Raw genomic sequence first — 17,027 nt, forward strand, 5'->3', positions numbered from 1 at the left:
TAATTCTAATGAGCATGGTTTGTGTAACTGCAAGTCTCCAGCTAGTAATTATTAATAAAAGAGATAGAAAACTGAATTTATTGCTTAAGTTTTTCAAATGGCAATAGTCAGACTCATGGAAAACAAAATATTTTATTTTGGGCACTGGCAACATATTATATCGCTGAGTTATCTGATTAATATTCAAACATAACTGTTTTCGGATTTGTCCAGTGGTAATACTTTACTTTTAAATCGTTGAACTTGTTAATTAAAAATTAATTAAATTAACATAAAATGTAAAATAAATAAATAAATAAAAAAGGTCTCCCAAAAGGGTTTGTTAAGATTTTTTTACCCTCTCGCTAAGCCCGCAGTCTACCAGTCTGCTGCTACACTTACTCCTGCATTAAGCACCATTTTCTTCCCACTTAGGCCATATTCAATTTAACAACAAAACTACAAAAATTTTAAAAGTAGCATCGCAGTATAAGTTTAGCATTCCCACTGCAACGTTAAATGTTGGCATACAGTTTCCTGTTTTTTTTTTTTTTTTTTTTTCCAGTCTTTTCTCAGTTTATTATATCCATATTCAGTTTCTTACTAAAATGGCTTTAAAAAACTATTTTATGTTTAAATTAATTTTATTATTTTAATTTACAATTATTTTTAACTCAGAGAGGCGTGTTAGCCCAGAAGAGCTGCTAGTTTCGAAACGGCATTTTGCGTCGAATATCTATAAACAGCTATATCGCTTTTTAAATTGTGGCCCCCAAATATTATTGTATATTTGGTGGCATTTGTGATTCTTCATTACATTTAAAGAAATTAAATAATGAAGAATCTGCATAAATGTAAGTATGTTTCCGGCACTGTTAAATAACAACGATTCCTAGAGCCATGAAATTTTGAATTACGTAGTCCTCTACCTGAATATGGGCACTGGAAACCGGAATCTTAAATTTTATTTCGTACAGTGTTGCCACTGCTCGCTCTAAAATCATTGAGTTTGTTAATCATAAATTCCTTAAATTTTTCCAAAATATGAAATAGGTAATAAAAAATTCGAAATTCAAAATTCCTGTGTTCAAGTGGAAGACTACATTATTGAAAATTTGATGGCTGTAGGTACATTGTTTGTTTTTCCACAGTGCGAGAAACATACACACAATCATGAAGATTCTTCATTATTTAATTTCTTTAAATATAATACAGAGCATATGGTGGCAATATATGATGGCAACATTTTCAAAAGTGATACGCCGTTTATTGTGATTCAACGGAAAATGCTATTTCGAGACTTATATCACTTCGAGTTGTATACGTTGGTGTAGAGGGTTATATCGTGGCCTTCGAGAAACAAGGCCGTCCAGCTTTATCGTGACGTCACCGTATGGAGTGCGAAGAAACATTTCTTCTCCACTGAAAGCGAGCGATTCCATTGCGCGCTTATTTATTAGTAAAAGCTAATTTTATGTTATTCCGATGTAAAGTAAACAGGAAATTATTAAATAAGTGATACTATCTTAGCATTTAATTAAATATCATGTTTAAGACTTCAGGTATCTGAGCCATTCCCGTTAAATTACGCCCTTTATAATCAAAATAAGATTTTACATGAATTTCATCTATTAGTAAAACTACCTTTTTATCACTTTCATTTAAAAATCCGAATTTCTGTTTTGTGTACAATAAGAAATTATAATCCATTTGTTCTTGTTTAGGATCAACATTGTGCTTTAAATTAATATTACGAATGGTATTTGGATGTGGAAGTAAAATGTATCCACTTTGTCTCAAAAATTTGTACAACTGAGGTGATATATAGAAACATATAGAGGCAAAAATTAGTATATCTGGATTATACCTTTTCGAAGTTTGGAGAAGAATTGAGATTTGTTCAATTATAAATTTAATAATATTTTTATCAATGCAGTTAATATCAGAGAGTGTATTTAATGCAGCAAGGAGTTTTAATCTTATGACTTCATCTTCATTACTGCTAGCATGTTTAATTTAAGACTTCATTTAGCATATTTATGTTAGTAATTTTCATGGGAAATTTTAATTTTCAATATTTTTCAAAGAAGCATTATTAGAAAATGCTTGTACCAACATTTCATGATTAATCTTTATGGAATATTGTATTTGAGGTACAGGTTCATCTTGAATATTAAAAATCAAGACATAATCTTCAGTTTTCAAAAATTTCCAGAAATCCGAAAGCTGTAGCATATTTTTCTTATTGCATAAATCGTTCAAACTTAGCAGTTCTCTGTCTTCATCATACTTTTGCTTTTCCTTCATGCTTCTTTGAATAGCGGCAGCAAGATTTTTATTCTCTAGCTCTATCTTTTTTGTCACAGGATCTTTACGGATTGCTTTCGAAGTAGTCAAATATGATGGGCAATTAATCATAATCGATGATGGCACTCCACCTTTTACTAATCTCGGAACCTTCAAGCATACTGATATAGTATCTTTCCCAGTTTTTTCATCGAAAGCCCTTGCCTCACGTATGATGTCAGCTGGCTGAAAATGGAGCTCGCATACCTACATATCCCGAAAATGAAACAATTGAAACACATTTAAGAAGAATTATTTTTAAACACGTCATTATACAGTGAATTCTAATATCATTTCATTCAAAAAGCTCTTTAAGGGGACACAGTACTAAACAATATCGTCAAACTATCGAATTTTTTTATAGGCTAAACTGCAACTTTTTAAAATACATATGGAAAATCTCAAAACTGCACCTTCAATAGTTATTTTTGAAAAATTATTTAAATTAATAAGATTTCCTTTTTTTCTATTTTTTTCTAATCATGACAACAAAATGTTTCATTAAATCTTGTAACAGAAGCATACAGTATTCCAAGCACAGTTTTGTTTACATTTTCAAGGAATACACAAACGCACACACACACACAAAAAAAAAAAAAAAAAAAAAAAAAAAAAAAAAAAAAAAAAAAACCCGCTATTTAAAGCAAAAATATTAATATAAAAAACGTAATAACAAATTTATAAAAATGAAATTTTTTAAAAAATAGTTCTATGTTTTATAAACAACTGGTTTAACGATATTTTTTTATAATTTTTTTTAGATATAATGTTAATTACAATTTTCAGAATAAACTTGAACATGTGACAAAAAAAAGAGTTGAAAGGGTAATGTGTTCCCTTAAAATATTATAAGCACACGAATTTGAATTTTTAAATTAAAAACATTATTACTTTCATATCTCTAAAACTTACAATGACAAGTGGTTTTAAAATAAAAGTCGAGATAAATTAAATATTACAAATGCTATTTTAAGTTCCAGATTTTGTTATATTTTCCCGATTATTGCTTTATATTAAGCACTGAATTTTCTACTGAATATTTAATCTGCAGTATATGAAGTAAAATTTATTATACATTAAATAATACTATAGTATTATGAACTTAATTATTCATTAAAATATTCACATGCAATTTATGAAGCAACATGCATTTATTAAAAAAATTATAGAATTCACTTTAAGACAAATTGCAGGAAACAAAAGCTTAATATACTGCTTATTTACATTGGCAATGATTTATTGTATACTTTTATATTTTACACTAGTTATTGTTTACTATTATATTTAACACTAGTTTTTCATTGGAAATGATTTTGGGTTTAAAAACAGACATATTAAACATATTAAATATTTAATTTACTTAATTTTTCTTTGAATATCAATGAAATCATAAGAATAAAAGCTCACCCTGCTATTTTTAGTTGGAATGAAGTCCTTTCGCTTTATTGCACGGATCCACTTTTCAGATCGGCATCATTAGGAAAAGCGAAAATGTGCACTTTAGGTTCAGATTTGTAATTGCCGTTACATCGCGGCACTGAGCACATGTAAGGCATTATATTGTTTCTGGAACCACTCACAAATTGCCAAAAACCTCAAATTTAATATATCCAGCTGCAGGAAAATCCGGAATGCAGTTAATATCTCAAGATTTTAGGTCAAGAATTTCAGTTCAACCTCTTCTTTCGAAGCAATGGCGACTGAAAACCTTTGACCCAGCGTTGCCCTCACCCCACGAAGGGGTGCACTCTTCACCCCAAGAAGGGATGCACTCTCTGGAATGACGTCACACGCTCAACGTCACTGAGCTGTAGGGCCTTGTTTCTCGAAGGCCACGGTTATATGCATTCAAATTCTGGAGGCTCTAGATACTGCTTTTCCTATAATAAGAGAAACACGCAAATTTGTATAGAGATCGTTTAATAATTGAGATTACTATAATTTCATGTTCTCGCAAAGCCAGGAGAGAAAAGCACTTAACTTCAACAAACATTTTTCTTTTTTAATTGGGGAAAGCATTTTTGAAGAGTACAGAAAAAGCATAAATTTTGTTCCATAATTTTGAAAGCCTGCTTAATAAAGTAATTTTTAAGATACAGTAACACTCCGATGTTTTTGACACACGATGTTTTTCACCATTATTTTTTGTCGACAGATTTGGCAAAATACTGCGATAAGTCACCAAAATTGGTGACCATTTGACGACATTTTGGTTCGGTCCCTGCATAAGTGCAATTTATACTGTAATTGATCCCTATATGTAACTGTAACCGTATCTATTCCTTAAATGTAACTTTAACCGTATATGCCTTCTAGTAATTTCGAGAAGTGGAAGGTGCTAGATATTTCTTGGCAAAATGGACTTCGGGGTATTGAGATATTGGCGTGAGGCTCTTTAGATGCGCTTTGCAATGCACTGTGTTAGTTCTTCGTAGTTTGAAGTGTAACTTTCTTAGTAGTTTGAAGTGCAACAACTAATTGTGACCTGTGATAAAGAGAACACTATTTTTGTGGAAACTTCCAGAACTGTTAAGTGTTTCTTTTGATAAAATAAATTTTATTAAGCTATCTTCGATTCTGTATGCATTCAATCTATTACGAACCCGTACGCAGGCAACAGTATTATGCTATTACAATAAACTACAAATTGCATAATGTTTACATTTAATACAACATTAACCATTAAATAAAATTCTATAAATCTAAACATAGCTATTTTTTTTCAATTTCGAATCCAAATCATACGTTCCATAATGGTATTGCTACAATTAACGTTTATACTTTGTGTATAATTTTTAACTTTCAACTTTGCATATTATGTACCTCTGCTAGAGGATTTAAAACACTTTGATTAAGCGAAAGTTGAATTCGAAACCGCTCTTTCCATTTTAAAAAAGAACAAACATTCTAAGATTAAGAAACGGAAAAAATATAGTTGGGTTAATAAATTCGTATCATTTAGAGTTTATTTCTCTGCAGACGTACCAGTTTTTATTAGCGGGTCATTGCCATAACATTATTCGGTTATAAACCGCTTTTAGCCTTAAGCGACATATTTACTTTTGCTTCGTCTTCCCAGGAACTTTGCCTGCTTCTCTAATGAATGCATTTGGGAAGTATGTCGTTAACGCAGTCATTAGAAAGCCATCTCCGTAGCCGTTGTCACCTACTTTCATGCGAATGGACGCTGCTAGAGGCATGCCAATCTTCTTGTTATATTTTAATGCACGCAGTTGTCTGAAAATAAGAAAAATAAATCTTGCTAATTATAATAATCAAACATATTACATATACTCCCGATGTCATTCATTTATATTGCTTTACGGCAAAAATAAATTATGTAGTTTCATGTGCATATTTTAACACCTTGAAAATTCTTTCATTATTGTCTGAGATGGGAAGAATACTGAATTTTCTCCAATACAAATCATAAAAAATTCTCCAGTTTTTCGAAACTCGTGTTTCTTGAGTCCTTCACTTAAAAATTGTCGTAACAGGAGAAGAGGAAACTTTGTTTAATATTATAAAAGCTTTTACTAATTAAAAAAATCTAAACCTGAGTTTGATGAGGAGCAAATTTAAGGTGCAGTTTTTAAAATTTGCCCGTATCTTTTAAAAAAGATACAAACAAAATTGAATAATGAAGCACAAAATTAAAAACTTTCCAAACTTCAGATTCATTTCCTCAGTATGATTTAGGGAAACATACTGGAGAGTGAGCTTAGTTTTTCTCCTTTAAAACATTTCTAAATTAAATCAAACGTAAAGGAGAAGGCATTATTTCAAAACATTGGTAAACACTAAAGCTGAAGCGCATCCTCTTTTTTGTCTCTTCAGAAAATTAACTAGCGTGCTCTGGCCGCCATGTGGAAATAGTAATAATTTATATCTAATAAAACTTAGAAAAAATGTAGAGTCATTAGGATTTTTTGGGACATTAGGACAAGATGAAAAATTAGCAATCGCCTTCGCAGGGAATCGAACCACGGACCTCTGGAATACAGGCCCAGTGTGCAGAACCACTACACCACGAAGGCACACTAAGAAGGCGGAAGAAATACCTTATAAAGAAAGAAAAATTTTAATCTGAAAGTTTTGAGGTTTTATATTACTCCCAAAGGGGAGGATTCTCTCCCCCCCCCATTTACACACACATAGATACTTCTAAAGCCGTTACGAAAGCACTTGGGCTAACGCCCCTTTGATCTAAAAGTATTTAAAAACATTCTGATAGACAGTCTTGCGCGCTGGAGATAAAAATGTTTTATTTCATACAGTGTTGCTACTGCTTGCATTGAAATCGTTGAGTTTGTTAATAAAAAATTCATTAAAGTTTTAAAAAATATGAAATCAATAATACAACAAATTTCAAATTTGGGCTTCCAGATGCCCATATTCGTAGTAGAATTACCTAATTCAAAATCTGATGGCTCTAGGTACCGTCGTTTTTTCCAGTGCGAAAGCCGTACATCCATGCGTGCAGATTCTTTATTATTTAATTTCTTTAAATATAATACAGGGCGATAATACTTGATGGGAATATTTTGAAAAGTGATTCAGGCTTTTAGAGTGATTCAACGCAAAATGCCGTTTCGAGTCTAATAGCGCTTCTGGGCTAATGCTCCTTTGGGATGAAAACTAAAAAAAGAAATTAAAATTAAAATATAATAAAAAATTATTGTTAATCTACATAGCATAAAAGTTTTATTTATTTTTCAAATTATAACAGCATACTGCTATGAGGGTAGGAAACAGTGATATTTAAATGTGAATTTACTTTAAAATAACATTTTCATGCATTTTTAATCATATTTTTAGTTACATTAGCCTATGAGTGAGAATTAGTTGTAAACAGCACGAAAGCGTGGACGCTAAGGGCATTGCTCTAACCCTATACGCTAGTGGAAACAACGTGATAGTTTGAAGAATGTTTTCCTAGCACGGTCTGGGGCCTTTAATTTGTGTTCATGAGCATATAAGGTATCATATATAAACATCGTTGATAACCAAGTATCTTGTTAAGTTGGTTTATGCCAATGGAGCTGGCTACTTTCAAGAAGATAATGCGCCGTGCCATAATATTGGTATTGTTTTGATGAACATTAAGCAGAATTTACTTTGCTTAGGTGGCTTCCACAATCCTCAGATCTGAATCCCAGAGCATTTGTGGAATGAGGTTGAAATAGCCATCAGACATATAAATCCCCAACCATGGAATCCTCATATTATTGGAAAGTATTATTCATTAAACATGGTCTCTGATTTAACGAATGACCTATCAACATCTCGTTTTCTTGCGAAAGAAAAATCAGTTGGAGGGTAGTCGTAATAAAGTGTAATAGAAAGAGTGTAAATAGAAAGACTCAGTGTGTAAATAGAAAGACGTACTGAAGGTATTCGTAACTTATCTTCTAAAATTTTGTTTTTTATTTAATATATAAAAAATACAGTCAAATATAATGGTGGCTGGGGTATAATCGATGGCATCTATGAATAATGCAAAATAACGTTAATCCGAGGGCAATTAAAATAAATATAAGAGGAATAGCCCATATTATAACTAACATAAAAGTGCTATTAACTATTTATCTGTATTTGCAGGCAATTTAATCGGTAGAGTTTATTTATTTATTTAAGTTAATTAAATCAGCATTCAAAGTTATTCCTCTTTCTTTCGAACATTGTTTGCGCAATTTCTTGTTCTCTCTCTGTTTCTTCCTGTCCCTCTCTGTGTTGCTTCCTCACTACAGGATGCCCACACTCTGTTTTTCTTAAGATTATTTCGGTATTTAGTACGAATAGGTGTCAGTGTGAAACACAACGAACGTTGAAAGTTCCATCTCCAAAAAGTAAATTTAGTTTTCGCTTCGGGAATGTAGGGAATGAAAGTCACGTTCCACAGTCATTTGATGCATTTTCCAAATTTTAAACACTTTCATTTTTCGCGAATGAGTTCTGCGAGTACTTAATATTATAAGGAACTAGGTTCCATTCTGGGCGAGGGACGTGTTTTAATTTTTTTGTTTCTCAATGTATAAAAACCTCAAAAGTATACAATATGATTAATAGTTAGATGGAATTCACGTATAAGGTATATTTTAAGTAACACTTTATTTTTCATGTTGAATCTTTCCTATATTTCTGTTGTTTGTCCACTCCACCAGAAAATGGAAATGAAGCAAATTTAAATAAGGAATAAAAATCTATGTTTAAAAGAGAGTTGAGAACATCACCTTATTGTTTTGAAACTCTGCTATTGTTGGATGTATTTCGCTTTTTGTTATGAGTTTAGCAAATTTACCTTTAAGTGATACTGTGTTAAAAATTGCGGAGAAGCGGAGCCAAGTTGTTAGGCCTTAAATTTTGACATGTAAATACTTTTAATCATTATCGTTTGTCCAGAAGTCCAGACGCGTAAGTCAATTTTGTTAATAAGAATCTGCACGAATGGATGTATGGTTTTCGCACTGTGAAAAACGACGGTACCTAGAGCATCAGATTTTGAATCAGGTAATCCTACTGCGAATATGGGCATCTGGAAGCACAAATTCGAAATTTGTTTTATTACCGATTTCACATTTTGTAAAACTTTTAACGAATTTTTTACTAACAAACTCAACGGTTTCAAAGCGAGCAATGGCAAAACTGTACGAGGGGAGGATATCTTCAGCGCGATAGAGTGTCTATCGGAAATTCTAAAGGGATGCTGTTTTTAAATATGTGATATTGCTATTGAATTAAATTTTATGTGGTTTAAGTGCGAAGAACATGATGTTTAATATGCCAAGTCCGAAAACTTAATCTGGAGTTCGAGTAACGTCATAAGTTAAAAAAAAAATAACCATCTGTACTGTAAATAAATTCAAATGATGTTCGAAAAATATGAAGGCAAAAACAACACTTCGTTAAATTTGCGACGCATAAATTTCTAGTAGATAACAAGTATTAAAACCGTTGTAAAACTTTTTATTATTTTTTTTTAGCTCGGCGGTTTAAATTATAACGCATGACCAAACGTTAGAAATAAAATTAGCACAAATGCCACTCATTGCTATATTCTTAACATACATTGTTCTACTTCTAACTGTCCTGTTTATGCATAAATGCAATGCAAACCAGCAAAAAATGTAATTTGTTAAACATTTCAATAAAATATTACAAAAAATTATATTATCCTTGTTATCATATTTCATCGTCATAAATCCAGATAACATTAAAATGGATGTTCGTAATTGTACATTTTCAATGGTGCAATAATCCGATGTTCAAGAAGCATAAGGTTAAGCCAGAGCGGACTGTAACAGGATTATAGATACGATAACATGAATTCACTGCCATAACGTAGATTATCCCGAATCATCGAAGCATAAAAATCTAATCTTTGATGTGTTGAGTTATATTTTTTACAATGAGTGGATAGAAGCATGTCAGATATTGTGTTTTTTCGTTAACATCTTCAGCCATCACCGAATCACCACACAATAACAATGCAAAGACTATCAAAATAAAAATGTTACCATAAGCGAAATAAGAAATATCTCTAAGATTATTATCTGCAAGTCCTTCACAAGAGCATTGCACTATATGTTCTGATTTTATAGAAAACCGCTTTACGTTGTAAGATTAAATGACAATGCATTGCAAAATAATGTGAATGATGATAAAAACTTGGACTATTGCGCAGTAAACTGACGATTTCTATGCGTTATTATACATGTCAAGTCATCTCAACCATTTTCGAACCATGAAATTTGAACCCGCAACTAAATTTCGCATACTCGATGTTCACGATCATTCTTTTTTATATAAATATTATTAGCCCAAAGAACATTAACCCGGAAGGTCTATTAATTTCGTTTCGGCATTTTGGATCGAAAACTTTAAAAGTCTGAATCACTTTTCAAATTGTTGCCACCAAATATTATCGCCCTGTATTATATTTAAAGAAATTAAATAATGAAGAATCTGCATAAATGTATGTATGTTTCTCGCATTGTGATAAAACAACGGTACTAGAGCCATGACAATTTGAATAACGTTCTCTTCCATAGAATATGGGCATGTGGAAGCCCTAATTTGAAATTTGGAATTTGTTTTATTATCGATTTCATATTTTGTAAAGCATTTATGAGTTTTTGATTAAATTCGACGATTTCAAAGCGAGCAATATCAACACTGCGGAAAAAGAAACATTCTTATCTCCAGCGCGGGAGACTGTGTACTGGAAATTTTAAAGATGTGCTCTTTTTTAATTATTTTGCGATATTGCTGTTGAACATAATTTTATGATTTAAGTGCGAAGAACATGATATTTAATAATTAAAAGTAACACACAAAACGTTAAAAATCGCTCCTTTGGGCGTAATATAAAATCTGAAAGCTTTCATATTTTTTTTAATATTGTTTTTAGAACAAGCATTGATACTTATTATTATTTTAAAATACAGATTAATCATGTATTTTAATAAATGTTTGATTAGCATTTATGCTAATATTTCATCTACTGAAAATTAAGTACCTTCGGGAGAAAAATGTGTTTACTTAATTTTAAAAAATTCGCGACATATTTTATTAACCTCGAGAGTATCGTTTTCAACTTCTTTGCCTTCCGTTGTATCACACCCCCCCCTCCCATTTACAAAAATATATACAGGCATTGGAGACTGGTTCACAAAATGGAAAATTCAAGTAAGCATTGATAAAACAGATGCAGTTCTGTTTACCAAGAAGAAAAAAATCAAAGGAAATCTTCGGCTAAGCAAATTTCTTATCTTGGGGTGATCCTCATTAATTCTATCACATGAACTTCACACATTACATCTATTAAACGTTTCGTAATGCGGTGTGCATTATCATTAAATAGTTTTAAGGTTTCTTTATTGATTTTAAGAGCTGTGGTTTTTTGGTGTTATGTTAATTTATCAGGGAGCCAACAACAAATTAATTTTTTCATGTGCAGTTCTTCATGAATAATTTTATATATTGCTCTTATGATTCTGTATAGCTGATATGATTCAATGTCAAGTTCCTTCTGTATCATTTGATAGGTACAGCGATTAGCTTTCCTATGGCCGACTCATTTTCTCGAACTGTAATACAAAAGAAATGTAATGCAAAGTGTAATCTAAAGAAATATAATGCATCATATGAGCAGCTAAATCGTATTTAAACTAAGCAGCGCTCTGAGAGTGTAAGCCACACGTATGAGATTCCAGAACGTAATAAAGATTTTCATTAGGGACATCAGAGGGCCACATCACGACCTTGTTAGGCGGTGCTACTATCTCGTGGGCTTAAGTAAAATGATAGCTCTGATTATAGTATAAAAACACACAATTCGTGCTTTAATGTAAGTGATATTAGTCTGTTTTCTGCCCCTCACCCATCTTTTTTAATCTCAGTTGCACTTCACTAATAATGCTCTTAATTTTCTACATTAACCTACATTTCAAATCTTTGGTGTTTGGAAATTATGTACTTTCTTAAAAAGCTGTTCTTAAAAAAGGGGGGAAAATAGCGGTAGCTAGAGTCACCAAATTTTCAACCACATGTAACCTTTTACCTGAACGTGCGCAACTCGAATTCGAATTTTGAGTTTCAAATTTTCTTTATCGGTGAGTGAAAGATATTTATGCGTCAAATTTAATCAGAAAACGCAGCGATTTCAAGACAATGACTCTCCGCAAAGCGTAAGGTATTTGTCTTTATATTTCAGTCAACAAACTCGGCCATTTAAGAAAAATGTGCTGGTACTGAAAACATTTTTATCTTCCATGTGACAGTGCGTTGCTTTTCGGCAAAACGTAAGATATTTGATTTTCTTTAAAATTTAATTCATCTGTTACTGATATGCAAACTTAGCAATTTAAAAGCACGCAATTCTTTCTGTTTATCATTACTATTAATTACAAGCTGGACCTGTGAAATTACATTTGTTGGACCTTTGTTGTTGGAATTAATATATATATATACAGAATGATTAAAATCATTCTGTATATATATATATTATATAGTAACTATTAAAGAGGGCTGGCCGCTCAAGCGGTTAACTGCTGGACAGTTACTAAGTATAAATCCCACTAACACCTATAACAGTCACAAAATTAAAGGAAGTAAAATGTGGAAAATTAGAGTAAGTGCCTTATACCATAAGAAAAGGTATGTGTACGCAAATTTTCATTTCCTTTCCTTTCATCACATGATAGCGCAGATGAAGAATTTAAATGATTTGAAACATACCGACAGTTATCGTATCAAGGTGAATGTTTTATAGGAATGATTAAATGACGATCTTGAAAGTTTCTATATATATGTCTTCCCGACTTCACTTATAATGATTTTACATTTGTCCCTGTCATTGGAAATATCGAAGAAGGGCAAAAAAAAGCAGATGTTGCCAGAGAGGTCAACAAGTTGTTTCATAGCTGTGAAAAACATTTAAAACCACTGGAACGTGTAGCCAGCGTAAGGAGAAAGGTCGTGTAATATATTCTATGCCTGCAGGACACAGATACATTGCCCCATAGGCGAAAAAGAAACCAATGCACAACAGTTCAGCAAGTAACGAATGAGTTTGGAAGAAGGATGACGCTCGAAGACCTGCTGTGTGAGTCTCTTTGTTCACAAAAACATCGTACTTTGTAATTAGAACGCTGTCGCGAGCATCGAATCTGACTGAACAGGACTGAGCTTGCATACTACTCTCAGTGAGTAGGTTCAATTTGGCATCAGATTGTAGACGCTAATTGATCTGGCGTGAGAGTGGTACTGCTTATCGTCCAGAAAATATTCAGGAAAGCGACCGATATTCGAGATGCAGTATCCTGTTTTGAACGGCATCTTGATTAATGGCTGCAAGCCACTACGTGTGGTTGCATATATACCTAAGTATACCTAAGTATGGTACTATGACCGGCCAAAGATACGTTGATGAAGTATTTGTTTACATTTTCAGTGGAGCTTTAGGTGATAAATTTCTTTTCATGGACCACAACGCACATGGCATTGAAGAATCGGTGTTCAGGATTGTCTAGCCCAGGGTCTCTTAAACTTTTTGGTGTGGAAACCCCATAATATTTACAAAATTTTGTGGGACCCCCCCCATGAGCACTGCGCAGATCCGGCATATGTGAGTGAAACTAGCAGTTTCTGCACTTGTACTGTAATATACTATTGCAGTTTTAGGTTATTAACTTTAATTTTTAAATTATTAGGTAATTAACGTTTCTGTTATAAAAAAAGTGCATCGAAAAGTTTTCATCTTTTTTTTGTCTGTATTGTCTTATCTTTATCTATTTTCAGATACATTATGTCAAAATATTTGGTAATTGTAAAATTATAATAAGTTAAAGAAATATCAAAATTGCTAAAATTTTTCGCAACCCCCTACTGCAGGTCCCGCGACTACAATTGGGATCGTGACACACAGTTTAAGAAACTCTGGCCTAGACAATTCAGCGTCTCGAAAGGCCAGCACGTTCTCAAGATCTAAACCCCATTGAAAATGATGCTGTGAAGAAGCGACTTCGTTAGAAAATATCCTTCTACAAGCAGGAGCATCCTCAACCATGTACTGATAGAAGAGTGGCATCATTGTCTCAACAGCTGCTGAATAATTGCAAAATATAACAAGTCAGATGAAAAGTTGCATTGCATTCCGCTGTGGACATATCTCGTACTGACGCCTTTTTCAAAGGTGCCTGCTGTCATTCATAGGTATGTATGCATTTTTCCATTTCTCCATACATAGCATCAAAAAAACGCTTTTTTACTTTTGGATGCTTCAAAACCTTCTTCTTTTCCTGAACAATAAATGCTTCTTATTCTAATGTCCGAACATTGCGACAACAATATTTTATCCTACCTATGCTACATTGCAATCCGTCCTTGGCAATTAACGAGCAATGCATATATATATAAAATATACGATGGTTTTGCTCTACGCGAACAGCCAACCTCTAATTAACTTTCCGCAATTTCAGGATCTTTTCCCTAGACCAGTACTTTCGAGAACATTCTGGCTTGTTATGTAATCGCTACTATAAATGCAGAGTTCGCGCCATTTTTCGTCAGACTGCTCCTTGTCATCGCTGCTATAAGAACCTGCGCGGCTCTGTCCCTTCTTTTTCCCTTTGTTAGAATATTTATGGCGTCGAAAGCTTAAATTTAACGTTATTTTAAGTTAAATCATTATTTGATATGTAATTTTGGAGAATCTAAAACAATAGTGATCAGCCATTTTAAGTGAAAGATATGGAGTTTTCACAGAAGTGAAATTCTTCTGTGTCTTCGATTCGGCTGCCTTCCACTCCGCAACAACCACACCCGGACTCTGATGTGACCAGATTGCCAAGCTTCATTCATGTGTGCCCGACTTCCAATATATAAATATGATGCCACAACGATGACTCACCCGGCTAGTTCCTTTTTGAAGAATTGCAGCTTATAATACACTACGAGTCAGATTCTATTTGAGATTCGTTCAGCATCTGGAAACAGCATGATAATTCCTCCTGCTAAACGTCAAATGAAACACCAAAATATTAAAGTATCAGTGACGCTGGACCCTTAAACTTCGCGTCCAGGCTCTATTATGATGCAATAGACATCTTACTGATTGCGATATCTAATAAAGTAAGTATGAAGACTGTTTCATTTGATTGCAATTAAAGTGTCCGAAAACATTTCGAGTACCTTTTTTACAAAAACCTAACATACAAACACTTTAACAGTGTTTTTAGATTAACTTTTTTAAACATTAAAGATTGACAATCAGAATATTAAAACTATCCTTATTATTTTACAAGAATTGCAAATTAAGTGTAAAAAGTAAGGGAGGTTTTTAAAAAATTTCTAAAGTGCTGCATGAAAATAATTGAGAATTATTTGAGATATAGTAGCTCAGAATTAAACTAAATGTTTTGTTGTCGTATTTGTACAATTTTTAAAAGATAACAAATGAAAATTTTACTTATAATTGAAGAATTAATTACAAAATTTTCAAAAATATTTATGACGTCATGACTCAAAAAAAAAAAAAAGGAATTTTTCTTTAATTAAAATTTTAAAAAATAACTCTCACACTCAATTTTTAATACATCTAATAGTCTATATAAAATAATATGAAAGAATTAGACAATCATAATAATGGGATTATGGTATTTTGAACTATCTTATTATTTGAACTGTGCGCAATGATCAGTTCTTAGGATAACGCATTTAAAATTCGAATTTTCGGATTTAAACTAAAGCATGTATACTAACATATCTAAAACTTACTGCATTTCTATATTATATTCTCTTCACTGTGTATACTATACACATTGTAGTCATTTTTCTCTCTGAGCAAATTTTTCCCTGACAATTTTTACTTCATCGGGTGGAGGACGCCCGCTCTCGCTACAAGTCTTTCAGTTTAGAACAGGCACTTCAATGCTATTTCTTTCTTCCCAAACCATAAATAATAACCATGGAAATGGCTATATCAGAAAAAAGTTCGAATCCTCTAATTCTCTATGCAGCCATTTTGCACCATTTTCTAATCCTCTAATTCTCTATGCAGCCATTTTGTACATAAATTTAAATTTCATTATGCTGGAGTTAAGCTTATATATTTCTGAAGTTGAGCTTTTATATTTTTGGAGTTCAGCGTTTCATACTTTGAAAATTAGTGGGTTTTCTGCGCATTGCGAGTATATAGTTGTAAGATTCTCGCTAGTGTAAATCTCAGTTACTGTAGAAAGTGACGAATCTTAAGAACTAGTTAGCGAATAATCGCTTAAGTTCGTGTGACAAGAAACAACAAAATGGAAGGGTAACTAACCCTTTATTATTCCAATAAGATTTAACAAAACTCCGTCTTGGAGTGTACAATCAAAGCCGACACTTGGGCTTGAACTTAAGAGACTAAAAATCAAACTGAAACTAAGATTAACTAAAGAAATATAGCCGAAGCTATCAAGGTTCTGGACTAGTTGGCCCCTTAACTCTATCTGACTACGAAGCTTATCGAGGGCTTGAGTACGGCCGAGCGTAATAACAGCTTTGAGAGAGAGAGAGAGTGGCCAGAAGGCAGACGCGCGTAAATCAGAAACTCTGATTCTCTCTCGCTAAGACCAAAGAACTTCGCGGTTAAATACCGCTCTTCCTCATTATGTATTCAGACGTGATTCTAAAACTGCGTTCTGGCCGGAAGTAGTAAGATTAAGTTAAGAATTTGATAGGAAAGGAACTTAAAATTTAACTGTTAATAAAATGAACATAATCCTTACATAGTAATTATGAGGCTTATCAAAGAAGGCATTACTTAATTTTCTGCAATTTCTTTTGACGCCTAGAGCGGACATGCTTTTAAATTGCTCAAAATATTTATGCTTCATTATATCTATTTTCAAAACATTTACTATTGTTTCAAAACCTTACTGAAAGTGTAAACTTTTGAAGCTTACAAAGGGTTAAAATTAATTTCCAAGTTTCTAACAGAACTCCATTCTTTTAAAAGGTCACTTTCTGCGATTTAAACAGTTACTTACTGTTTCCTCTCTACTTCGTATAATTTTAGTAATTTTTCTTCTAGTTAATCAGAAGTAAAAACAAACTTCTAAAGATAAAAATAAATGCTTTATCAAACAAAGCAATAAAACAAAAACCAAAATAGCCATTTTTGAGTTTCGGTCTCTACTGGTGTTATTTCCTTGAAATAA

This window comes from Stegodyphus dumicola, chromosome 2 (assembly GCF_044657685.1).
Source record: "Stegodyphus dumicola isolate Sdum_Otavi_A_Nest chromosome 2, ASM4465768v1".
Lineage (NCBI taxonomy): Eukaryota > Metazoa > Arthropoda > Arachnida > Araneae > Eresidae > Stegodyphus > Stegodyphus dumicola.